We start from the raw sequence: 26,330 nt of genomic DNA, 5'->3' as shown, positions 1-26,330 counted from the left end.
GCAACAAAAACAAAAGACCAAGTGACATTCAGAGGCAAATGAATTAGAATCACTCCAGACTCCCCAAACCAAGTCATGAAAGCTAGAAGGGCTTGGAGTAACATATTCCAAACTCTGAAAGAAAACAACTTCCAGCCAAATATTTCCTATCCAGCAAAGCTATCTGTCAAATTAGATGGGGAAATAAGAAGCTTCCATGACAAACAGAAACTGAAGGAATTTATGTCTTCAAAACCAGCACTAGAGAAAATACTCAAAGAGATTAACTACAAGAAGAAATAGGTAATACACACCAGAACCAGAGAAACAAGATTTTCCATCCATCAGACAACTAAGCAAAGAAGAATATATTTATGTGTTTATAGGATAAAACCTATGGATATTCATTATTTATTTTAGTCTTTTACCTATTTGTAAATTGTATTTCTAAATTATATTGTTTGCTTCTATTGTTGCTAATTTTTAGGATTTCTATATGTAATATTAATATACCTTCAGATATAGCATTTGGAAATATTTTATTCCATTCTATCAGTAACTTTTAACTCTATTTACATTGTACATTTTTTTATTTTTTAGGAAGTTTGTTTATTCTTTTGTTGCTTGTGCCTTTGAAATCATATCCAAGAAATCACTGCCAATTTCAATGTTGTGAAGTGTTATGAGCCAGGTTTTCTTCTAAAAGTTTATAGTCTTAAGATTTACATTTAGGTCTTTCATCTAGTTTGAGTTAATATTTGTATATGCTGCTAGATAAAGGTCCAATCTTATTATTTCTCATGTAATTATTATTTTTCAACAATATTTAGTGAAAGTATTATTATTTCCTTCACCAAATGTTCTTGGAAACTTTGTCAAAAATAACTTGACCATATATGGAAGAATTTATTTCTAGGCTTTTTATTTTACTCCACTGGTTTATATATCTGCCTTTATAGCAGTACCACACTATTTCAATTATTGTAGCTCTATAAGGTTTGAAATCAGAAAATGTACATCTTCTAGCTTTATTCTTTTTTGAGATTGTTTTGGGTATTTAGAGTTCATATGTCATGTTAGGATAGACTTTTTCTGGAAAAAAAATAAATGTACGATAGTTTTACCTTAAAAAAAATATCCTTTGGTAAGAAAGAAAGCAAAAAGAAATACTGAAATGTTATCTCTAAGTGATCAAAAGTTTGATATCAGACAGATGAATCTGCTATATGAGATTATCATTGTTAATTTTGGATAAATTGCTATAATATTAAATGTCAACCACTAAGCCAAGCATGGGAAGGAGGGATGGGGAGGGAATGGGGTGGGGACTGGGTAGGGGCTAACTGGGTGATGTGTGCATCTATGTCTACACAAGTTTTTATCCCATTATAATGTATGAATACAGTGCACCAATAAAAAAAATTAAAAAAAAGAAAAAATTTCCAATATCCCCAAAAAAAAAAAAATAACCATACTACGCCGGGCGTGGTGGCACACGCTTGTAATCCCTGCACTTGGGAGGCGGAGACAGGAGGATCATGCAGGTTCAAAGCTAGCCTCTCTGGCTTAAGAGACCCTGTTTCCAAATAAAAAATATAAAATGGGTCTGGAAGTATAGCCCAAAGGTAGAAGGGTTCCATCCCCAGTACCACCAAAAATAAATAAATAAATAAATAAATAAATAAATAAATAAATAATAAACTTTAAAAAACATACTATTTTATTCAGCTTACTCATATATGCAATAGTTTATATTGAGATAGTCATTGTTTCAAATTTTAAGGGCGACTGTAAATATTGTCATATGTATGAGTCCGGTTTGTTTTTTTTTTATTGTAACAAGACTTTTGGGACTATGCTTCAAAAGCTTTAATCAAAGTTTTACTTGGAGAGAGAGATGACTTTTAAAACAAAAACAAAAAGATATGAAGGATTTATAGCTCAGCTTCTCTACATAACATCACAAAAGAAGATCAAGAAGGCTTTCCTGTCAGAGAATAGGTGAGATTCAATTGCAATAAAGATTTAAAATGTTATTTCTAGACATGACTACATGAAAATAGTAATGACTAACCATTGAACAAGTGTAAGATTTCAAAATATTTTATGCAAGAATAGGTAGAAAAATGAAAATAAGAACTCTCAGAAACATGAAAAAATAAAGACTAGCAATTTTCCAAACATGGAGAGAAGCTTGTCATTAAAATTAAGATATCTGAAGATGGATTACAGAAATTTCAGTTAGAATTTAAATCTTATCACATGAACTTTGCTCCATCATTGGATATCAACAATAACATTACTAAATACTTTTTTAAATTTTTTATATAACCCATCTTATCCAAATCAGAGTGGCAAGCATAAAGAAGTCAAACAACAACAAATGTTGGTGAGGATTTGGGTAAATAGAAATAGCAAGGAAGATAGGTAGAAGAGGAAGAAGGCTGAGGTTCTTTAATGGAAAAGCTACATTTGACTATGTGTTGTGAATATAACATTGTTAACCTGGACACTCAATATCAGAATGGAGGGAAATAGGGAAGTGGGGAGAGGAGAGGATCATACTAAGTAATGTGTGAATATATGCCACTGTCAGCATGAACCACATTATGATGTAAGACTATAGTACACTAAAAAAATAAATAAATAAATAAATAAATAAATAAATAAATAAATAAATTTCTGATAAAAAGAATAAGGAGCAGAAGTAACACACACACACACACACACACACACACAAACACAAACACAAATGCTCACACCAAATAAACAAAAATACAAAGAACGAGTGGAGCGATTCTCTAGTTGTTGGACAAGTCTGAAGAAGAGTTCTCAGTTTGAAAAAGAAAAGATAAAGATGGTAACTTTATGAGAGGTAAACTTAAGAACAGTAATTCAAACTGTTAATTTTGAAGATAACATATTATATCTCAGAATGTAAACTACTATGTATAGGAGAGATTCATGTAGAACCAACCTGAAACAAGATTAATAGCAATTGTGTAAGAAAATTTTGACTATTAATACAAGCAAGGTTATATCCCATTGGGACAAATCAACAAAATATATAAAGTGCTCAATTTTATGTGAAAATTACTAGATATGTAGAGTAACAAATGAGTGCTTTTTTGTATTCAGAAAGAGAATTAACAGACACTTGACTTTATGAAGACTCAGATTTGGATTGGCATTAGATTGGATTTAGTAGTTAGAGACTTTGATACTATATTGTGTGTTTGTGTGTGTGTGTGTGTGTGTGTGTGTGTGTGTGTGTGCGTGTGTGTGTGGTAGCTATCTATCTACAGTAAACTTACATTTTGAATCTGAGTTGAATTTATAAAAAATAGAAAATTTGCTTCTCTGAAAAATCAATTTGAAACATTTCTAACTAGATGCAAATAAAAAGAAATTACAAATTTCAAATAAGAAATGAGATGACATTATTTGTAACACCATAGGAATTAAAAGTATAATAAAAGGAAATGAAGACCAACTCTTCTCCTGAAAATTTTGGTTGAAATGGATAAAAATCTTTGCAGGACCAAGCTACCAAAACTCAATTAAGAAGAATAAAATTAGTTGATGAATATTACATCTGTTAAAATTATATCCTTAGCAGATTTTACTAATAAATTCTTTAAAACATTGAAAGAAGAAATAATACCACTAATAATACCAATTCTATTTCAAACTTTCAGAAAATAAAATGTAAAGAATACTTCCCAACTTGTATTATGAGGTCAATTTATCTGAATGCCAACATCATCCAGGTACAGATTCTGCCAGAACATGGAACTCAGGTATATATAAAAGTACTTTATGAGTAGGCATAAAAATCATCACTCAAAATATTAGTTAAAACTATCTAAAATAAGTGAAAAAAATACTTAAGTTAATCAAAATAAAAAAATATATATATATATATATATATATATATATATATATATATATATATATATATTGCATGTAACTTTCAGAACCTAGAAAGGGCATGTACAAAAAAGTATTAGGAACACAATATTTTATTATGATATGCTAAAAGCTTTCCCACTAAGAACAAAAAAGAAAAAAATCATTCTCCATTTATATTCTTCATTTAACACAATGGAAGGTTTAGTTATTACAATAAAACAAGAGAAAGAAACAAGATACATATACACATAGTGTTCATAAAAGAAGAACTAAAACTGGAAAATAAATACTATAAACATGTGCACATGATTTTGTATAAAAATTGTATAAGTATAAAATAACTCCTAATATTAATCAATGAGTTTAGTAAGTTTGCATGATACAAGTTCCAACTTACAGTCTCCCTATATATTACAACCGAAAAATTGGAATGTGAAATGAAAATGTGCTATTTATAATTTTCTCCAAAAATAAAATAATATACATATGTGTGTGTGTGTGTGTGTGTGTGTGTGTGTGTGTGTGTGTGTACAGGACATAAATATTAACACAACATTAAAGAAATCATGTAAGACCTACATAAATGTCTATACTCATAGATATTTCTATTCGTACTTAATATTGTGAAGTCAGTGTAGTCACAATCAAAATTCTAGCAATTTTAAATATAAAGACAAATAGATTATAATAATTTCATGAAAAGCAAAAGAACTAAAATAGTGAAAATAATTTTTAAAATATAGGACACAATGAAAGGGTGCATAATATTAATTTTAACATGTATACAATTAGATATCAAAATAAATATAAATATGGCTGTGCATACATACATCTCCTAACTTTTTTCCTTGAATCAGTGACCCTTCAATAGCAATTTACACTCCTGAAGACCAGACATTGGTTACTCTATGTTATTCCCCAACTGAAAGATTCTTAAGAAAAATTTCTAATCCTAGGGCTGGAGCTGAGAAAAGTACAAAATTAATTTGGAGCACTTTCTGTTGTCAGGAAATAAGATATCTGTTAAGGAAAATAGAGAGGATATGCAATATGGACAGAGAAATCTAACTTTAAGAGCTCTCAATTACCAAAACTAGAACTAATCTAGCAATAAAATAATACTAGTGTAAGATATTAGGTAATTAAATAGTATTGAACACTGATGTAAAAATTGATTGAATACATACATTAAGTGAGAAAAGTCTGTAATTTAAATAATATTATTGCATAAATGGTAGTAGGTTAGTCATGATAAATATTTTATAATTTTTGAAATGTTTACATAAGAAGAAACTGGATGGAAGTAATATGAAAACGTGTTCTATCTTCACAGCTCTTCTCTGAAACTAAAAATATCACAAACTAAATATTATGTTGATCAATCAATTTTTATAATTTTATTGGTCCATTAGTTTGTCACCTAATAATGCAGTTCATAGTGAGAAAAATGCATGTACACAGGGCTTGTTGAGTTTTTTTTCCTGGCTTTTTCCCATTCTCCTTAGATTGGCATTGGTATTCCCACATATGTACATAAATATCAGTGGAAGTGTTTTCTTCATTAATTCTCTCCCACCCGACCCAAGACCATCTTCCCTAGTTCCACTGGAGTTTCTTCATTATCTAAAAAGAATGCCAAATTAGTGCCGCTGCTAATGGAGGTCAGTGTGGAGATTCATCAAAAAACTGGAAATGGATCCATCATAAGATCCATCTATACACCACTTCTGGGTATCCTTCCAAAGAGACTTAAACAGAATATTATAGTAATATATGCATGTTCATGTTTATAGGAGAACAATTTATAATGGCCAAATTATAAAACCAAACCTAGGTATCCATCAAAATATAAATGGATTACAAAATTATGAGATATATATACACAATGGAATTCTACTCAATAATATAGAACAGAATGATGTCATTTGCAGGAAAATGGATGGAGCTGGAGAACATTTTATTAAGTGAGATTAGGTGGTCTTACTGAAAAGTCATATATTTTCTATGATTTTAAAATATCATCTATGTTTTTTACATTTTTTTATAAACTGTATTTGACTGAACTTCTCAGGTCCTTAACAGTGGTGTTCTGATAAATCCATATCTCAGAAATCAATTGTGTTACCCTTAGTGGGTGGCCAGACCAGTAAAAAAAGGTTAAAAAAAATCTGAAAACACATTCCTTCACTATTCCACTGGGTAAAAAATAATTTGAAAAAACAGACCTAGCTCCAAGCACTAGCACAGGAGTCTGGTGCAGACACATGATGCCCTAAGGAAAGTACTTGTTTCATATATAGCTTGCATTAGAGGGAAAATGTAATAGAAATAAATGGGGTTAAACATAAATATGACAAGAAATGGCAAAATGAAATCTTTACAGTGAAAGATGAACACTTACTACCTCACTTTTTTACACTTTTATTGATCCATTGTAATTAGACATTATAGTGAGGTTCAAAGTGACAGAAACACATTTGCATATGACACTTGGTCTATTTCCCTACATATCTCATCCCTTCCTCTGCTCTCCTGCACATATTAGTGAGATTGTTAGTGATACTTCATATATGAACTTAGCATTATTTAAACAGTTTATTTCATCAGTTTTTCTTTCTCCCCTATGTCCCTCTCCCAATCCCCTTCCACTATTTTACTGATCTCTCTCCTCATTTATCTGAAGTTCCTTTTGTTTCCTATTTTCTTTCTAGCTTCTACATATCAGAGAAAACGTGGGACCCTTGACTTTCTGAGACTAGCTGATAGCACTTAGCATAATGGACAAATAAAATGATACATACACAGAAGTAAACTATTCAATAATAAAGAAGAACACAAATCATTTACAGAAAAATGGATGAAATGAGAGAATATTATGCTTTCATCAATTTTTATCAGAGTTATCTCAACCTGATGCAAATTATGTGCTTCTTAATAATGCATTCCAATTGATGCTCCTAATTTTCTTTTTATTTTACACTCTTCTGTTTCATTATGGCACAAAAAAACTTGCTGAGTCTTCTTTGGTAAGCTGCAGTACTACAAAATGTAATTTTCTATCTTAACTTTTACTGTTACTCCTCTAGCCAACAGAAATAACAAATATTTTTATAAAGCTCAATGTGGCAAAAAATGCACCATTATGTTCACCCTGGGATGAGCTAGAGTCCAATCTATAGATCAGTTGATCCACAGTTACTATAGCTTCCTAAATCTTTCGCTACCACCTTTTTTATGAGTTTCATTGTCCTTGCCTACCCTCTCATTGACACCTATATCTTCACTTTTATAGTTGTAATAATTTCTGTGCTCACTAAAATAATCCATGGAAACTACAATTTTACCAAAATATCCACTCAGCATTATATCCACAATCAGTATCATCTTAGCTGCTTTCAGATATTCAAAGTAGACAATGCTTTAATGTTTTTCCTTGATGTTTTTGATAGGAATGCATAAAAACCTGACTCCACAGTATATACATGGACATTTTCTGTTCTCTTTCTAAGAATGAATATAGATAAGGGCCCACCTTTAAGAATTGCAATGAAGTTCATAAGGATTTAGTGAAATACAAAGGTCTAACTTTGAGAATATTTTTGCACAACAATGCATTGGACATTGCTTTTTCATTGCAGTATGGACTAGGCTGAGATGAACACCTGACAGGCACTGGAGCACTAGACATTATTGCTGATGCTTTCTGAATTCCAACTTGCTCAGAGAAAATGGAGATAATTGCCAAGGAGCATAGAGCAAATGTTTGCCACAATACTTTAAGATGGGAAAGTTTTCCTCTGTGTACTGGTAGATATAATTTTCTTCTACAGGGAGCCATAGTTTATGGTTTCAGTTTATTGGGACAAATTCTGATCACCTGAGGCAATCATAAACCCAGTGCTCTCCTGGGATGCACTTGGAAGGGTAAGCACTTACGGTGGACCTATAAAAGACACATAAAACATTGAAGAGTAAGGCATTAGGAGCTAAATGTGTAAAACAGCTAAAAGTCTTGTTTAAAGACAAATTGTGTGCAGTATTTAATATAAAATAAACCTATATATAATAAGCATACATTTGAAAACAAAATTTAGTATATTAACTAAATAAATAATTTTATACTGTGTTGATCTTGTGTCAGCTCAAAATTCCTTATTGATATTCATCCATAAAAAATGAAATCTTATAATTTGCAACAGTATGTATGAAAATGGAGATCATTATGTTAAGTGAAATAAGCCAGACATAGAAAATCCAATAACTCATAATCTCTCTCATATGTAGAGTCTGAAAAAGTTGGTCTCATAGAAGTTGAAAATAGAGTAGTGGTTAACCACCAGAGGATGGGGAGAGTGAGATGTATAGGACAGGTTGGTCCATGGATTCTAAGTTACAGTTAGGTAGTAGCAAGAAGTTCTAGTGTTCTGATCCTCAAAAGGTTGCCTATGCACAGTGAACATTTCAAAAACTAGAAGAATTATGCTGGGTAAATGGCACACAACTGTATTCTCAGTATTTAAGAAGCTGAGACAAGAGGATGTTAGGTTTGAGGACAGTACACAGTAACTTAGCAAGACTATTTTAAAATCAAGAGAGCTATGTGTGTGTTTGGGGGCATGGTAGCTCATAAATAAAGGATCTCTATTTATTTTTTAAACAGACTGTTATTAAGCTGTGGAGGCAGGCCTTGAACCTCTCAGTTTCACAAGAACTGGAATTAGAAGTGTGTACCACCAGGCTTAATCCTATTAATATATATATTCAACAAAGATGTATGGGACACCTAGTATAAACAAATAACTTATAGGCATTAGTAAAACAGAAGAAAATAAAGCAAAAATCTTCTTCCTCATGAAGCTAAAATATGTCTGAATTGATGATAGTGCCAGAGATAAAAATAAGTAAACAAAATGTGCATTCTATTAGAAGAGGGCAAAATCTACAACCAAAGCTAAGCAGAGAGGAGAGATGGAGAGAAGATAAAAAGGGATTCAGCAGACCTAAAATTTTAAATAAAATGCTAAAGAAAAATGTTGAAAATGTTAAAGGAAAAATGAAACTATACCACTAACACTTTTTATTTATTTTATTTTGAAAGAAAATGTCTCTACATTTCTGAGGATGACCTCAAACCAGCAATACTTTGCCTCAGCTTCCCAAGTACTGGGAAGTGTGTTTGCCACAAGGCTTGGATCCTTAATACTTCTTTTAATAATTTTATTGTTGTATTACAGTCTCATATCAATGTAGTGTTGTACATGCACACAGTAGTAGTGACGTACATGAACACAGGACTCAGTGGGCTTTTCCCCAGCTCCTTCTCCTCTCCCCCTCCTTCCAATATAGGATATTGAGATTGACATTGACATTGGTATCCTCACGTATGTCCTTATTAAATCTTTAAAACTCATCCTGGATATACATTTTCAAACTCATCAGGACAGTCAGATATATGGCACCAGTGCCATCCTTTCTCCTTCTTTAACAAACAGTAGACATGATTCATCTGGTGTGGGAGCAATGGTTTGCCTCTTCATTGTACCCAACAAAGATTTTTATTTTTTTCCTTCTCAATTCTTCAGGTAATAGCTACCAACAAATTGGAATTAAAAGTTCAAACGAAAGTTGTTGGCTCAAGTGCAGTCTTGCTCTGCCACTACCTGCTACCACTGTACTCTGAGTTCTGGGGTTGGTCACTCTACCTACCCTAGAAGATCCAAATTTTTTTTTGATTCTGGTAAATCTCATTTTTTTTTTTTAGTTAAATGTTAGTTAAACCATGCTGTCAACTTATATTTTTTCTTTAACTTCATGTTAGGAAATGACATTGGAGGTATTAGAAATAGTCAGAAAATATGGTTAACTTTATATTTAAATTATTTTAAAATGCTAGCTATTTTTAGCTTTTGTTAAACTCCCTTCCTTACTTTCTTCCTTTCTTCCTTTCTTTCTTCCTCCACTTTGAAGTGCTAGAGAAGTAAACCAGGGCTTCCTCTATGCTAGGAAAGGACTTTACCTCTTAGCCTTCCACTTTTTTTAAGACTATATTTTTTAATTTACTTGTACTAAATTCTACATTTTTCCAATTGTTTTGGCCTCTCTCAAAAAAAGCCCTTTCTTTCTCAATACATGTTGTTATTCCTTCTTTATTGACACAAGAAAGCTAATCTTACCTGAGTTCACTCAACCATCTCCAGCATCACCTCCAGATCCTCTACAGAACTCTTCACTTCTGTGTCGATCTTCTGAGCAAAACTTAAACTTTCTCTTCAGATCTATGCTTTAAAGAGTCTCATTCCTGGCCTCTGTCTCCATCATGGAGCTCTCTTTTAATTAATTTTATTTAGAAAATAAAAATGTGAAAATATTTTAATATATTTTACTATATTAAAACAAATTGAGCTGATCACAATGGCTCATGACTATAATTTTAGTATTTGGGAGGCAGATAAAGGAGAATTTCAGGTTCAAGGACAGCTTTAGCAACATAGTGAGACTCTCAATAACCAAGGGAAATCCTGTTTCAAAATAAAAATTAAAACAATAAAATTGGGGGTTGCTTGGAGGTAGAATGTCCCTGGGTTCAAGCCCCAGTAACACACACACACACACACACACACACACACACACACACACACACACACATCTTTTCCACAAATTTAATTTCCTAGAAAAAATTTTAAAGTCACTGACAACATAATCTTTTAAAAAGCCAATGTCAGATACTCTGTGAAATCAGCCTGTTATGTCATTAATATCTATTGAATTATGGCTTTGTAGGCTACCTGAAACTAGTTGTTGATAACTTAGTATCCAAAAGCAATATAATTCACAGTTGAGGTAACCTATAATAATAAGAACACAGCTGTTAGTCATGTGTTTATTTGGTCATTTGTGTCCAACACTATATATATATATATATATATAGTTTTTTTTGTGTGGTACTGGGTGTTCTTGGAAGCCCTTCTACCTCCGTCCTACACTCCCAGAACTATTTTTATATTTTATTTGGAAACAGGGTCTCTTAAGCCAGCGTGGCTTGCTTCGAATCAGCGTGTTCCTCCTGTCTCTGCCTCCCAAGCGGGGGAATTACAAGCATGCGCTACCATGCCCAGCTCTACCTATATTTTTAAATGTCAATTTATGTTGTCTTATCTTTGCTTATTTTTGTGAGAAAATCAAATCCAAAGTTTAATCAGTTGTCTTAATTTTTAAAAATTATGTTTTGTTTAGTTTGTAGTTCTTAGCCAATAAAAAATATGATTTGCTAGTTGAATTAATGGCACTAATCCTTTGATTTTACAAAATGCATTCTCTATGAAATGTGACTTTTCAGCTCCTCCTAACAGAGCATGTGACATTCTCCTTCACCCCTTGTTTCTGAATTTGGCTCTAACTTGCTTTGGCCTTTGGTATTTTAACAATTGTAATAAAATCAAAGGTTGGAAAAGATCTGGTGTATTTTTGTCTTACTGTGGCAATATATTCAGGCTGACTCACAGGAGGAATGTGGAAGAAAGATGAAGCCCAAGTTGTTCCAGCCAATAACCTTCCAGTTCCCAGATGCATGATAGCTCAGACAACAGTTGTATTTAACTCAGACGTGCTAGGAAGTGCAGGTGAAGGACAGCAAACAAACACCAAAAAGTACCCAGATGGATTTTTTCAGCCCACATAGTCAAATAGAATAAGTGATCATTGTTTAAAGCTATTTTGTCTTATAATAGTTTGTTATGCTGCATTAATATGATAATTGGTAAATGACAGAAGAGTAAAAATGAAAATTTTTATATTTTTCATTTAAGAAGAAATGATCTGTGTCCCTTTCTTTACTTTTTAAATGTATTCATGTATTCCTGGAGATAAGAATGTAGAATTTTGCACTCATTCCAATTTCATCCTCCAAATAAATGTAAATATTATATATACATATACATATACATATACATATACATATACATACACATACACACACACACACACACACACACACACACACATATATATATATATATATATATATATATATATATATATATATATATATGTCACGTTGCAATTTTCTGGACTTTTTTTTTTTTTGCGGTACTGAAGGTGGAACCCAGGGCCTTTTTCTACCTCCAGGCTATACTCCCAGACCTATTTTATACTTTATTTGGAAATAGGTTCTCACTAAGTTGTTGAGAACCTCACTAAGAGGCTGAGACTGGCTTCTAACCTGTGCGATCTTCCTGTCTCAGCCTCCCAAGCACTGGGATTGCAAACATGCTCCACCATGCCTGGCTAATTTTCTGAAGTTTTGCTTTATATTTACATATTATTAAGGTATTCCTGACTCTTTTAGTTTTACTTACCATTATGTTTTTAAAATATATCTGTGGTCAGTCTGTGGATATATTGGTTGTTACCTTTAACTGCCAAATAGCATTTCACAGTATATACACAAAGTTGTGTTTGTTTTATCTACTCTTCTAGTGATGAAAAAATATGTTGTTATAAGTCAACACACAAACACACAAAAATGTAATGAAAATCTTTATATGTAGTTCCATGTATAGGTCTACATACACACACACATATATATATACACACATATACACATATACATGCACACAAATATACACACATACTTACATATATACAGACACACATATACACACATATATAGACACACAAACACATTACTATCATTTCAAAATTTTATTAATTTTGTAACAAGGAAGTTTTCTAACAAATTTATTTCCTGAGAAGACTATTCCATTTCTTATTAAATTGTTTTTAAATTTTATCATTTAAGCTATGATGTTTTTACTCTTGTCAATATTTAGACATTCTTTTCAAGTAGTATGGAAAATTATTGTTTGGTTTGATGTAGAGATGCAAGAGGCACATTATCCTTACCTTCCTTGACATATACATACTAAACCAAAAAATAAAAGCTATTTTAAGTTAGAGAAGGAGAGATTTTTGTTGAGTTGCCAAACTCTGAAATTGTTATAAAATTATCTTTTTTTAAATTTTTATCAGTACATTGTAGTCAAACATGTTAATAAAGTACAAGGTGGGAGAGGCATGCATGTATACATCAATCATTTAAACCTTACCTAATTCTCATCCCATTTCCTCCCTTCTTCCTCCTTCTCACTTTTGGCTTAGTGACTGATATTGATACGTTTGTGAATTACATTATGTACATTAGGGAATTTCCCATTTTTCATTTTCCCATCTCTCTCAGTTAGGTTGCCTTATTTGCTCATTTATGGTTTCACCTTCTTTGTCTAGAGTACCTTCTATTTCTCTCTAACTTCTGCATATTAGAGAGAGCATCTTTTTTTTATTTTTTGTGACTAATCTCACTTAGGATAATGTTCTCTAGTTTTATTCATTTCTCTATAAATTATTTAATATTGTTCTTCTTTCTGGTTTAGTAAAATTCCATTGTATACATAGCCCAGATTTTATAATTCATTAATCTCCTGATGGACATTTTGGCTGGTTCTATAGTTTGAAAATTGTAAATTGTGTGATTAGGAACATAGATACACAAGCATTAGTTTGGTAATTTGGTTTCCATTCTTTTAGATAGATACTCAGAAGTGATATGGTATCACTGTATCAAATGGTAGGTTTGACCCATTTTTCTGAAGATTCTCCATACTGTTTTCCAAAGTGGTTGCACTAATTTGCAGTTCCACCAAGAAAGTATTAGAATTTCTAATTCTCCACATTTTCACTAGCACTTGTTGTTATTTGTGTTTTGAAATGATTGCCATTTTAGTTGGAGATGGGTACAATTTCAAGGTAGTTTTGATTTGCATCTCTGATTCCTCATGATGTTAAACATCATTTTTTCATGCATTTATTGGCCATTTGAATTTTTTTCTTCCTGAAGTTTCTCTTTAGTTCACTTGCCCATTTTATTTTCCTTTTTTTTTTCTTATTCTTTTTTCTTTTTTTTTCTTTTTTCTTTCTTTTTTTTTTTTTTTTTTGTGGTACTGGGGCTGCTGGAAACCCTCCTACCTCCGGGCCACACTCCCAGACCCATTTTTTTTTTTTTTGAAACAGGGTCTCTTAAGCCAGTGTGGCTGGCTTCGAACCTGCGCAATCCTCCTGTCTCTGCCTCCCAAGCAGGGGGATTACAAGCATGCACCACCACGCCGGGCGGGCGGGTGCACTTGCTCATTCTCTGATTGTTTTTTGTTTGTTTGTTTGTTTTTAGTTTTGAGTTTCTTTTCTTGAGTTTTCTGCATATTCTAGATATTAGTCCTCTAGCAGGAATAGTTGGCAAATTTTTTCTTACTTTCTGTGGGCTCTCTGTTGAGATACTTGATGGTTTCCTTTGTGTACAGAAACTCTTTAGTTTAATGCAATTTCACATATTGATTCACCTTTTAGTTTCTTGTGACTTTGAGATCATGTTGAGAAAGTATTTACTTGTGCCTATGTGTTGCAGTGTGGGACCTATGCCCTCTTCAAGGAGCCTCAAGTTCTCTGGTCTAATTTCCAAGTCTTTGATCCATCTTGAATTGACTCTTGTGCAGGGTGAAGGAGTAGGGTTTCTTTCCATACATATGCATATGGGTTGTTTTGTTTTGTTTTGGTGTCACTGGGGATCCTGGAAACCCTTCTACCTCTGGGCTACACTCCCAGACCCATTTTTATATTTTAATTTGGAAACAGGGTCTCTTAAGCCAGTGAGGCTGGCTTTGAACCCACGCGATCCTCCTGTCTTTGCCTGCCAAGTGCAGGATTACAAGAGTACGCCACCATGCTCAGCTATATGCATATGTTTAACCAATTTTGCCAACACAATTTGTTGAAGAGGATATCTTTTTTTTTTAATTCAAAAATCAATTGGCTCTAAGTGTGCTGATTTGTTTCCAAGTCTTCTATTCTTCTCCATTGGTCTATGTATCAGATTTTGTGCCATTACTATACTGTTTTATATTAAAATGGCTTTTTAATATACTTTAAAGTGAGGTATTGTGATTCTTCCTGTATGGTCTTTGCTGCTGACAACTTCTTTGGCTATTCTGAGTTTTTTTTGTTGTCCCATAAATTTAGGACTGATTTTTCTATGTCTGTAAGAAATGACCTTGGTAATTTAATGGGTATTGCATTGAAACTATAGATCACTTTTGAATGAATGGCCATTTTGGTGATATTAATTTTTCCTATCCAGGAACACGGAAGATCTTCCCATTTTCCAAAGTGCTCTTTTATTTCTTTATTTTAATATTTTACAATTTTCTTTGTATAAGTCTTTTATCTCCTTGGTTAGGCTTAATCCTAAGTATTTTATCATTTATAGGATATCCTGAGTGAAAGTGTTTCCTGGAGTTCTTTTTCAGTGTATGTGTAGTTGACATCCAGGAAGGCTTCTGACTTTTTAAGATGGATTTTGTATCCAGACATATTGCTGCATTTGTTCATCAGTTTTATAAGCTTTTAGGTTAAGTTTGTTGGGTCTCCGAAGTAGAGTATCATGTCATCTGCAAACAGGGATAGTTTTAGTTCTTCTTTTCCTATATGTAATCATTTGATTACCTTTTCTTCTCTTATTTCTTTGGCTCGTATCATGTATTATATTAAAAAGAAGTGGTGAGCCGGGCGTGGTGGCACACACTTGTAATCACAGCATTCGGGAGGCTGAGACTGGAGGATCCTGGTTCACGGACAGCCTCAGCTACTTAGTGAGGCCCTTCACAACTTAGTGAGACCCTGTTTCAAAATAAAGAATAAAAATAGGAAAGGGAGTTTAGCTCCGAGGTCAAATGCCTCTGAGTTTCATACCCAGAACCACCACCACCACAACAATAAAAGAAGTAGTGATAATTGACATACATGTCTTGTTCCTGTTTTTAGGGGGGAATTCTCACAGTTTTTCCCCATTTAATATGATGTTGGGTGTGGGCCTATTGTACATTGCCTTTATGATTTTGAGGTTTGTACCTTCTATTTTGATTCTCTACTGTGCTTTTAGCATAAATGGGTGTTGAATTTTGCAGAATGTTTTTTCTATATCTATTGAAATGACTATGTGATTTTTGTCTTTGGTTCTGTTTATGTGACAAATTACATTGATTTTTTTTTTTAATGTTGAGCCAGCCTTGCATTTCTGGAATGAACCATAAGTTGGTAATGGTAAATGAGGTAGTTTTGAATGCATGTTGCCTATATTTTGTAAAGCAGTTTTGCATCTAATTTCATCAGTGATATAAGCCTATAGTTTTCTTCCCTTGAGCTGTCTTTATTTGTTTTTTTAATGTGGTATTAATGTGATGTTGGCTTCATAGAATGTAATAAATTCACATTTTTTATAATAATGATTTAGGGCTTGTCAATATCACTATTTTCTTGAATCTCAGTTTAAAATTATATTTTTCCAAAGGTCTAATTTTTTTTTATGGTAGTGGGGATGGAACACATCTACCTTTAAGCTACACTCCCAGACCTATTTTATGTTTTTTTATTTGGAAACAGGGTCTATTAAGCCAGCGAGGCTGGCTTCAAACCTGCGTGAACCTTCTGTCTCCGCCTCCCAAGCATGTGGATTACAAGTATGTACCACCACGCCTGGCTCAGTTGGGGCAAATGGATTTTGCTCATTTATCTAAATCACAGTTCTTAAGGATAACAACAGCAATAAAAAAATTTGAAGAAAGAAAATAGCATCATGTCATAATTATAATATATATATAATTAAAAAAATTAAACTGCATAATTAAGCAAGTATTAAAATTTTTAGGAAATAATTATAAACAAAAAATCAATAATATTATTATCTAGACATGACTTTATTAATATTTGGGTAAATTTCTTTAGAGCCATCCCTCTACATATTTTATGTATTTTTTGCTAGAACACATTATGGTTTATGTTTCCCAAAAATTTTTCTATGTATATTATTACAATGACAACATTTTCCATGTAAGCATACACACACACACATATACATAAATTTATAAAAATGACTGCATGTATTAGATTCTGTGCATGATTTCATATCTATTGAGAGCATGATTCAATGCTATATTTTCTTCAGTTTGATATATCAAAAAAGACATAAGGAAGGTAGATTACAATTATTCTTAACTGGTCAGTGGTTCATTCTATAGTGATGTGTCAATGAGTATTTCACAGAAAGAATTCAAGTGAGTACTTACTGAAGATTTATGAAATGAATTTAAATTTTTATAACAATATCCTCATTGTTTTATGTAGATCAATTTTAAACTTTTTTTGTGGTACTGGGAGTGGAACCCAGGGGCTTTTTTTTGCCTCCAGGCTATACTCCCAGACCTATTTTATACTTTATTTGGAAACAGAGTCTCACTAAGTTACTGAGGCTGGCTTCAAACCTATGTGATCCTCCTGTCTCAGACTCCCAAGCACTGGGATTACAAGTGTGTGCCACCATGCAGTGTTTATGTAGATCAATTTTAAAGAAAAAATTATTAAAAATTTGAACAAACATTGAACTTAATGCAATCCTGTTTTTATTCAACTTTTTTTGTTGTTCTGGGGATTGAACCCAAGGAAAATCTATATCCACTATCCACACTCAGTTCTATTTTATTTATTTTATTTTGAAGCAGGCTCTCAATAAGTCTCAAACCTCTGATCTTCCTTTCTCAACGTCTCAAGTACTAGCATTACAAGCATACATCACAACACCCCTTTTAAAATTTTGTTAAGTTTACAAATGTAAAACCAGCAAATATTTTTAGAATAATTGATCATTATTTACTTATCAAAATATTCCTAAATCTACTCTTTTGTGTACTATCTCCTTGTAAATTTTTAAAATTAACAAAAACACTTTGTCAACACATGCCTTTTTATTTAATTTTATTGGTGATATATATATATATGTGTGTGTGTGTGCATGTGTGTGTGTTTGTGTGTGTGTATGTGTGTGTAGTTGTATATAGTACATGACAAACCTTTAGATTCTTTATATTAAACAGAGGCTTCAAGGAGCCTCAAGGTGTCTGGTCTAATTTCCAACTCTTTCATCCATCTTGAATTGACTCTTGTGCAGGGTGAGAAAGTGGGATTAATTTCCATTTGACTGCATATGGTTAACCAGTGTTGCCAACACCATTTGTTGAAGAGGCTATCTTTTTTCCAGTGTATGTTTTTGGCCCCTTTTTCAAAATCAATTGGCTGTCATAGGAGGAACTCTAGACAAAGAAGGAGATACTATAGATGACCAAATAAGGCAAACTAACTGAAGGAATGGGGGGCGGGATTTCTCAATGCACATAATGGACTTTATGTTCACTATTCCTCCTAGAGGACTAATATCTAGAATATACAGAGAACTCAAGATATTCACAGCTAAGAAAACAAATAAGCCAATCAAAAATGGGCAAGTAAAATAGATTGTTCACAAAGAAGAAATTCAAATGGTCAATAAATATATATAAAAAAAAGTTTAACATCATTAGTAATCAGAGAGATGCAAATCAAAACTACCCTGAGATTTCACTCCCTGTCCTGTTTTATGTTCTTTATTTGAAACATGGTCTCATTATATTGCAGAGGGCCTCTTTAAGTAGCTGAGGCTGGCCATGAACACAGATCTTCCTGTTTTAGCCTCCCAGGTACTGGGATTACAAGTATGTGCCACTACACTTGGCAGATAACCAGTTTTGTCAACATCATTAGTCTAAAAGGCTCTTTTCTTCAACTTATTTATCTTACACCTATGTCTAAAATAAATGTTCTATAAGTGTGTAGGTTTAATTCTATATCTTCTGTTTTATTGGTCTTTATGCCTATTTTTTTGTTTTTGTTTTTGTGGCCTGGGGTTCCTGGAAACCCTTCTACCTCTGCGCTATACTCCCAGACCTATTTTATATTTTTATTTGGAAACAGGGTCTCTTAAGCCAGCGAGGCTGTCTTCAAACCTGCGCAATCCTCCTGTCTCTGCCTCCCAAGTGCGGGGATTACAAGCATGTGCCACCACGCCTGGCTTCTTTATGCCTATTTTATGGCAATGCCATGCTGTTTTTATTACTATAGCTTTTTATTATAATATGAAGTCAAGAATTTTGATATCTCCTCATGGTTCTTATTGTTAGGAATTGCTTTGGCTATTCTGTTTTTTGTTTCTCCATGAGGTTTAGGACTAATTTTTTTTAGATCTGAAGAATAATGTGGCATTTTTATAGGGATTGCATTGACTATATAATTTTTGGTAGAATGGTCATTTTGATAATATTTATTCTGCATATTCAAGAGCAAGAAGATCTTTCTGTCTTCTAATATATTAATTTTTTCCTTTGTGCTTTATAATTTTCAATGTAGAGAGTTTTACCTCCTTGGTTTGATTTATTTCTATTTATTTTATTGGTTTTGAGGTTATTGTGAGTGAAATTATTTCCTGGATTTTTTTTCCAGTGAATTTATGGTTGGCATATAAAAAAGCTACTGATTTTTTAGATTCATTTTGCATTCTGATGCTTGATGAATATTTTAGTCAGCTCTATAAGTCTTTTGTTTGAGGGTTTTTTGGGGGGAGGGGAGTGGGTCTTCTAAATATAAGATCATTTCTTCTCAAATAGAAATTGTTTCAGTTCTTCTTTCCCTATTTGAATTAATTTTTTTTACTATTCTTCGCTTGCATTACTGCACTGAGATTTCATCAAAACAAAACAGAATGACAATCATCAAAGAATCAAATAATAATAAATGATGACCAGGATGTGGAGAAATAGGAACTACTTTGTTGTGAGATTAAAAATGAGTGCAGGCATTGTGAAGATCACTGTGGACATTTCTCAGAAAATTGATAATAGATGCACCGTGTGATTCAGCTTTACAACTTCTAGGTACCTTTCCAAAGAGACTGAAATCAGAACACTATAGCAATATATGTATATTAATTTTTATAATAACACAATTCACAATAGGCAAATTATGAAAACAACCTATTAAATTATGGAATCAATTCATCATCAGATGAGTGGATTAAAAATTATGGGATACCTACAAAATGAAAATCTACTCAATATTAAAAAAACAAAATAATGTCATTTGTAGAAAAATGGATGTGGAGAACACTATATTATGTGAAACTAGCCAGTTAGAGAAAGTAAAGGGTAATAAGTTTTCTGTCATATGCAGAAGCTAGGGAGTAATATGGACACCACAGATTCCTCAGAAAATGGAAGAAAAACTCCAATAAAGCCAGGGAGTTTGTCTAGGGGAAAGGGAGTGGTTGGAGAATCAATTAAGAAATTATTTCCACTGACATAATAGGCGTATTTGAGAATAACAATTTCTATCTCAATTCCATACAGAGAAGAGTTGAGTGTGGAGGGAGCCAGAAAAATTTGGCCAAGTGCTATATGCATGTATGCCATTATCAGTATGATCCACACTATTATGTGAGACTATAATGCACCAATAAAATTATAAAAATTAAAAAATTAAAATGAATACTTGGTCTTAATTTTCAAGATAATATTATGTTAAGTAGAGATTTTTAATGATTATGGTATGTAGAAGTAAACAAGCTTTTCTTCCAGGTTTTTTTATCCAAAACCTTGATATTAGAACAATTGTTATTTATGCATTATAATGTTCTGCTATAAAGTATGTTTTTTAAAACAAATTTTGAATTGAATATTCTATCGTGTGTGTGTGTGTGTGTGTGTGTGTGTGTGTGTGTGTGGTAATGGGGTTCCTGGGAGCCCTTCTACCTCTGGGCTATACTCCCAGACCTATTTTTTATATTTTTATTTGGAAACAGGGTCTCTTAAGCCAGCACAGCTGGCTTCGAACCTGCATGATCCTCCTATCTCCGCCACCCAAGAGCGGGGATTACAAGCGTGCACCACCATGGCCCAGCTGAATAGTCTATCTTGACAACAATCCAATCATTATGCACAAATTATACCTAGAAAAAATACAGAAGCAAAAATGTACAACTTTTTGACCTGTTATTCAACTATTAGTGCTCCTCATGAGTTTTCTTCTTCTATTCTTTTTCACTTTTTTCCTAAAATGTTTGCCAATATAAATGTTACAGTGAAATAAACTCTAAAACTTCAAGTTCTAATATAATCTGGTCTATATAAAAGCATAAATCTATGTATTGAAATATATATGCATATATTTTAGCATTTTATATTGGATTCAGCAAATACTTACATTAAAGATTCTATTTTAATTTTGACTAAAGTTATTTAAATTCAAAGGAATAAATACATATTAAAGTACAAATCAAAGCTATTCTTAGAGGTATCATCTCATCTATGGGAGAAAGCCAATCATCAAGAACACAAGTAATAACCCACCAAGTACTGACTACATAAACATTTGTATTAATTTGAACTTCAATTTAAAATTTAGTATGATGTATAATTACAATGCACCAGTAAAGATACTTAAAAAATAAAATTAACAAATTATGGTGAGTTCGGGGAAAATAAACACTTATACGTTACTGGTAGGACTTCAAATTAATACAACCACTATGTAAATCAGTATGGAGATTCTGCAAGATACTAGGAATAGAACCATCATTTGACACAAATAAACAATTATTTTGTCTTTATTAAAGATAATGAAAGTCAGTAACTATAGTGATAATTGTACAACCATATTTATAGCATCGTAATTTACAATGGCCAAGTTTTGGAATTAATCTAGTTCTCTGTCAACAGATTAATGAGTAACAAAAACTGAGATGTACTTGCAAAATGGAGTTTTATTCAGTCATAAGAAGAAATAAATTATGTTATTTTATGTTAAATGGATGGATCTGGAAAACAACATGCTGAGTGAAATAAGCCAAACACAGAAAGTCAAGAGACATGTTTTCTCTAGCATGTGGAAGCTAGAAACGATAAATGAATAAAAATATGACTTCATGAAAAAATAAAAGGAAGTAGAAGATGTGACCAGTAAGTTAGAAGAAGGTAATCAGAAAAAGGAAGAAGTATAGCAAAAACAAAAAAGGACTAGTGAATGAAAGTGACCAAATTATGTTATGTGCATATAGGAATATGTTACAATTAATCCCTCATTTGTGTATAATTAAAATATGCCGATAAAAAATTAAATATAAAATTATGTTATCAGTTCATATTAATTATACAAAATAATAAATTTTATTATACATATTCGTATATCACATGACATAATTTTATCATATAGACCTCAGTTTTATCACTTACTCTTCTCTCCTCCTCTCTCTTATTTTTCTCTAGTAATATCCCTTCTACTTTTTTTTTTTTTTTTTTTTGTGGTGGTACTAGTGTTCCTGGAAACCCTTCTACCTCCGGGTTACACTCCCAGACCTATTTCTATATTTTTATTTGGAAACAGGGTCTCTTAAGCCAGCGAGGCTGGCTTTGAACCTATGCAGTCCTCCTGTCTCCGCCTCCCAAGAGTGGTGATTACAAGCTTGTGCTACCATGCCTAACATATCCCATCTACTTTAATGTATTTTTCTATAGTCTATATATGAGAAAACATGCTATTTGTCTTTCTGCACACAAGTTTATGCTAGGCATTTTGTAACATCTTCTACATATAAAGAATTTAAAAAGATTTTATAGGCAAGTAGAAATACCAAAGGGTTGAAGAAATGAAACACATTAAAGAGCTAGTATACATAAACACATCCAAGATTATTGGATATTTAATATTAATAAATATTAAATAGTATACAAGTGTTATGTCTATTTTTCACCAAAATAAGATTCAATGGATCTTAAAATGTGCCATTATTTTGGTAATTTTATACATTTCTAAGGAAAAATTTCTTAAGATACATAAACTAACAGGAGACTTTTACTTTATAGCTAATTCATAATAAAGTCATACCCACAGTGCAAAGGTATAGAACTTATACAAGAAAAAAACAAGAAACTTGTAAAATCTTTGACACTTGGTGGAGGGATAAAGGTTTTTCCTGGCAATTTACAATCACTACACTTTTTTTATATAGTTTTCATTATAAATTCACACTACTAGTGTGGTCCAAAAAAAGCCTCTAGCAGAGAATTTAATGAAATTGGTCTTGGTTGTATGGCTATGTGAATGGAGAAAAAACATGCAAATCTGATGGGTTTCAATATATGCCATAATGAGATTATTAATATCTCCCAAAGGATGATGTACTCTATCTTCAGAAATGTTAAAATGCCTAATAAATATTCTTAAAACCAATCAAGTCAATATTATACAACAAAATATATTTTTAAGGGACCATTATAAAATACCCCAATCAAAAAATAGGCTATATAGACACTTCACAAAGGAAGACATTTAAATGTCCAATAAGTGCATGAAAATATGCTCAATATCATTAGCAATCAGAGAGATACAAATCAAAACTACCCTCAGATTGCATCTAACTTCAACTATGACAAGCATTGAAAACAAACAGCAACAAATGCTAGTGAGGATGTAGAAAAGTAGGAACTCTAATACATTGTTGGTGGGAGTGCAAATTAGTGCAACCACTTTGGAAAATAGTATAAAGGATCCTTAAAAAATGGAAAGTAACTTACCGTATGATTCAGCAATACCACCCCTGTTATTCTAACTAAAACAAAGAAAACCAAACTTCCAAACTAATGCATTCTTCTGAAATGTTCATAGCTGCACAATTCACCATTGCCAAAATTATGGAACCAACCAAGATGTCCATCAACAGATGAATGGATTACAAAACTATGAGATAGGTACACAATGGAATTTACTCAGTCATAAAGAATAACACAGTTGTGTCATTTACAGGGAAACTGATGGAACTGGAGGACATTATGATAAGTGAGATTAGTCACAAAAAATAAGTAATCAAATGCTCTCCTTAATAGGCAGAAGTTAGGGAGAAAATGAGTCAAAGGAGGAACTCTAGACAAAGAAGGAAATACTTTAGATGAGCAAATAAGGCAACATAACTGAGGGGATGGGAGGGGTAAGAGGGAAATTCTCTAATTCACATGATGTATTTTAACAAACATATCAATGTCAATCACCAAGCCAAACATGAGAAGGAGGAAGCGGGAGGGAATGGAGTTGGAACTGGGTAAGGGCTAATTGGGTGATGTGTGCATATATGTCTCCATTATCTTGCATCCCATTAAGATGTATGACTACAATGAACTAATAAAAGATTTAAAATAAAATACTAGTGATTCATATTTTTATATTTTGGGGATAGAAAAAACTTCAGCTATGATAGTATTTAAATGCTGATAACAATAATAATAAAACGCTGTAAGAACAATAGAGGCAGAAACAATAGTAACAAATATAGCTCTTACTATGTGGCAGGCATTGTGTTTCCATGTATTTATTTATTTATTGCTCACAGCTCTCTGAAATAATAACTATTATTTTCTCCACTTGATAGATAAGGGAACAGAAGAGGAGACTAGAGCCCAGCAGTGTGTGTGGAAAGTCATTTCTTAATTACTGTATTTACAATGAGAGATATTTTAGTAAACATTAACTGCATAAATGATCTTTCCAGACCAAAGGGACACAAAAGAATACCAACATGATAGAAAATAAAATTTTGCAAATGTTAAGTGCTTAGTATAGTCAAGACAAAGAAATTTACATTTAATCAAGTGATGATACTAGTAAAAGAGACTGAATACAAAATATTTGTGATTTCAGATTAAGATGTATGAGATTTAAGCCTGGCATTGAGACATACATATGTAATCCTAGTATGCGATAGGTTGAGACAGAAGGTCACAGGTTCAAGGCCAGCCTCAGAAACTTACCTAGACTCTATTTCAAAATTAAAAATAATAAAGAACTAAGGGTGAAGCTCAGAGATAGAATTCTCTTTGGTACATTTGCCAGTAACACACACACACACACACACACACACACACACACACACACACACGATACATGAGATTGACTTCCTAGTTAATGATGATCCATTAAATATTTTGGAGGGTATCATATTATGAATCATATTTTAAGATAATTACCGATATCAGTGTGACATACCACCTGAAAAAATGATAGCAGCTAATCCATAAGAAGAAAATCCCTTGTTAATAAGAAGACAAGGACCTAACTAATACTATATGAGAACAATTTATACTACAAATTTATAGATTCTGATCTTGGTAGAAAGAGAATATTTTCAAATGAATTAGGGAGCAGGAAGAAAATGATGTTTCAGAAAGGAAGAAAGTTATAGATCTTTTAGGTTTGATGTACTTGTGTAAAAAGGTTTCCTGGCTGAAGAAAATCATGAAAATTTATGAAACTAATTTCTGTTATTTCTCATTATTCTGGCCAACCACTATTTCTCCTTGTCCATGAAACCTTGAAGTACATTCATCTGACAATACCACTTGATAATGTTCCATGATATACTCATCTAATAATTTCTCTGACCATTTCTCAGATTTCTTATAGATTTGAACTCTAGAATAGTTTTTACATTCTTAATTTAATTTTGTAATTTCTTTTCTTTCTTTTCTTTTCTTTCTTTCTTTCTTTCTTTATTTCTTTCTTTCTTTCTTTTTTTTTTTTTTTTTTGGTGTTACTGGGGTTCTTGGAAACCCTTCTACCTCTGTGCTAAGCTCCCAGACCTATTTTATACTTTTTTAAAATTTGGAAACAGGGTCTCTTAATCCGGCATGGCTGGCTTCGAACTGTGCAATCCTTCTGTCTCTGCCTCCCAAGCGCAGGGATTACAAGCATGTTCCACCATGCCTGAAATTTTGAATAATTTTGAATTATTGTCAATAATTTTGAATTATTGTCAATAATTTTGAATTATGTGTCAACTGAAACTTTGAATAATTTCAGTTGACACATAAATGATTCCTCAAGTATTTCATTCATTTTGTTTCTTGACCCAGTCTCTCCTTCAATGAGCTCCTACTTTGACCTGTCTCAGCAATCTACTACAGGAACCTGGCTATACAAACTGTCACTTTTAAAAACTTTAAACCTGTATTAGCTTAATTTAAAATATTTCATGCTTTAAAGAACATATGCTATTTAAAAAAATTTTTATGAATTCCCATACATTATCAACTATACTAGGACCTAAATTATCTGCTAATATATAGCTGGACAGCCTTAGTATGGGAACCTTTTTTTTTATGGTAAGTTCTAATTAATTGTTGTGCTGGTCCTCATCATCCAGTTAGCCCTTACCTAATTCCCACCGCATTCCCTTCAGCTCCCTCCTTCTTATTTTTTGGCTTGGTGATTGACACTGATATGTTTGTTAAAGTACAACATGTGAATTAGAGGATTTCCCTTTTCTCCCGTCCCATCCCCTCAGGTAACTTCTTTTGCTCATCTAAAGAATCTCCTTCTTTATCTAGAGTTCCTCCTATGATCCATTTTCTCTCTAGCCTCCACATATTAGGGAGAACATCTGATATTTTGTGTGTGTGTGTGTGTGTGTGTATGTGTGTGTGTGTGTGTGT

Source organism: Muscardinus avellanarius, assembly GCF_963383645.1.
Source record: "Muscardinus avellanarius genome assembly, chromosome: 5".
NCBI classification, from domain to species: domain Eukaryota; kingdom Metazoa; phylum Chordata; class Mammalia; order Rodentia; family Gliridae; genus Muscardinus; species Muscardinus avellanarius.
The sequence above is the reverse complement of the archived record's forward strand: the minus strand, read 5'-3'. Positions refer to the sequence as shown.